Consider the following 2,697-nt stretch of genomic DNA (forward strand, 5'->3'; position numbering starts at 1 on the left):
GCTAATATTCAGATGATATTCAGCAGGCATTCAGATAGCATTCAGCTAACATTTAGCTGATATTCAGCAAACATTCAGCTAACATTCAGCTGACATCCAGCTCACATTCAGCTGACATTCAGCTGACATTCTTCAAAAATTCAGCTGAAATTCAGCTAACATTCAGCTGACATTCTGCTAATATTCAGATGATATTCAGTAGGCTTTCAGCAAACATTCAGCTAACATTTAGCTGACATTCAGTTAACATTCAGCAGACATTCAGCTAACATTCAGCTGACATTGAGTTGACTTTCAGCTGACATTCTACAAACATTCATCTGACATTCAGCTGAATTTCAGCTAACATTCAGCTGACATTCGGCTACTATTCAGATTATATTCAGCAGGCATTCAGATAGCAATCAGCTAACATTTAGATGATATTCAGCAAACATTCAGCTACTATTCAGCTCACATTCAGCTGACATTCTTCAAGCATTCAGCTGAAATTCAACTAACATTCAGCTAACCTTCAGCTAATATTCAGATGATATTCAGCAGACATTCAGGTAACTTTCATCTAATATTCATATAACATTCAGCTGATATACAGCTAACATTCAGCTGTTATTCAGCATATATTTACCTAATTTTCAGCTGACATTCAGTTAACATTCAGCTCACATTCCGCTAACATTCATCTGACATTCATTTTCAGCTGACATTCTACAAACATTCAGCTATCATTCAGCTGAAATTCAGCTAACATTCAGCTGACATTCAGCTAATATTGAGATGATATTCAGCGTGCATTCAGATAGCATTCAGCTAACATTTAGCTGATATTCAGCAATCATTCAGCTATCATTCAGCTGACATCAGCTCACATACAGCTTACATTCAGCTAACATTCAGCTGACATTCTACAAACATTCAGCTGACATTCAGCTGAAATTCTGCTAACATTCATCTGACATTCAGCTAATATTCAGATGATATTCAGCAGGCATTCAGATAGCATTCAGCTAACATTTAGCAGATATTCAGCAAACATTCAGCTGACATCCAGATCACATTCAGCTGATATTCAGCTAACATTCAGCTGATATTCAGCAGATATTCACCTAACATTCAGCTGACATTCAGTTAACATTCATCTGAAATTCAGCTAACATTCAGCTGACATTCAGCTAATATTCAGATAATATTCAGCAGGCATTCAGATAGCATTCAACTAACATTTATCTGATATTCAGCAAACATTCAGCTAACATTCAGCTGACATCAGCTCACATTCAGCTAACATTCAGGTGACATTCTGCTGACATTCAGTTGACATTCTTTAAACATTCTGCTGACATTTAGTCGACATTCAGCTGACATTCAGTTGATATTCAGTCAACATTCTTCTGACATTCATCTGACAGCAAGCCAAAATCCATCTGATATTAATTTAGTCGACATTTGAACGACAATCAGCTGACATTCAGCTAACATTCAGCTGACATTCTGCTGACATTTAGTCAACCTTCAGCTGACATTCAGCTGACATTCTGCTGACATTCAGCTAACATTCAGCTGACAGTGAGCCAAAATTGATGTGCAATTCATTTAGTCAACATTTAAACGACAATCAGATAACATTCAGCTGACATTCAGCTGACATTTAGTCAACATTCATCTGATATTCAGTTGATATTTAGCTAACATTCAGCTGATATTTAGTCAACATTCACCTGACATTCAGTTGACAGCGAGCCAAAAATCCATCTGATATTCATTTATTCGACATTTATACAACAATCGGCTGATGTTCAGTTAACATTCAACTGATATTTATCTGACAGTGAGCCACAATCCTTCTGATATTAATGTTGTCATCATTTAAATGACAATCAGCTGATGTTCAGCTGACATTCAGCTAACATTCAACTGACCTTCTGCTGACATTTAGTCGACATTCAGCTGACATTTAGCTGGCATCCAGTTAACATTCAGCTGTCATTCAGCTAACATTCAGCTGACAGCAAGACAAAATCCATGTGTTATTCGTTTAGTTGACATTTTAACACCAATCAATGACATTCAGATGATATTCAGTCGATATTCATCTATTTTCAGCTGACAGCGAGCCCAAATCCATCCGACAGTTTGGCGTATTGTTTTTGTGCTACAGATGCATGGCGTATTTATTAGTTCATATCTTAGATCTTGTTACTGTTTTTCTTTACATTTTATACTTTTGTTGGATGTAACTGGGACCATTTGTACACAATTTCATTCGCACCACATATAGTGCGAATGACAAAGAAACTTTGACTTTGACTTCAGTCGACATTCAGCTGACATTCAGTTGATATTCAAGTGAAATTCACTCAACATTTAGTTGACATTTAATCAGCGTTCAGTCGACATTCAGCTTTCATCAGTCGCTTTTTAGTCAGCATTCCGCTTACATTCAGCTAACGTTCAGTCGACATTCAGCTGACGTTCAGCTAACATTCAGTGGACATTTATTTATCTGATACTTTGTAGAAACGCAGCTAAATTATTTGACATTCAGTCATTTTAGCCCATCAGATCTTTAGTGGACTGACTGCTTTTCTTCTGTTTTTTTGTTCCTGTCTGTCTCCCTGTCTGTTTCTGGTTGTTCCTGTGTGTCTCTCTTTCTGTCTCTGGTTGTTCCTGTGTGTCTCTCTTTCTGTCTCTGTCTCT

The 2,697-nt window shown here is 37.0% G+C and overlaps 1 protein-coding gene across 1 annotated transcript in view; it reads left to right on the forward strand.

Annotated features, from left to right (window-relative positions):
• LOC119426470 (receptor-type tyrosine-protein phosphatase mu) overlaps window positions 1-2,697 on the forward strand; it is a gene marked incomplete at its 5' end in the record, with an annotated part of 46,197 nt that overhangs the window by 1,109 nt on the left and 42,391 nt on the right.

Source organism: Nematolebias whitei, chromosome 20, assembly GCF_014905685.2.
Source record: "Nematolebias whitei isolate Nwh7 chromosome 20, NemWhi1, whole genome shotgun sequence".
NCBI lineage: Eukaryota > Metazoa > Chordata > Actinopteri > Cyprinodontiformes > Rivulidae > Nematolebias > Nematolebias whitei.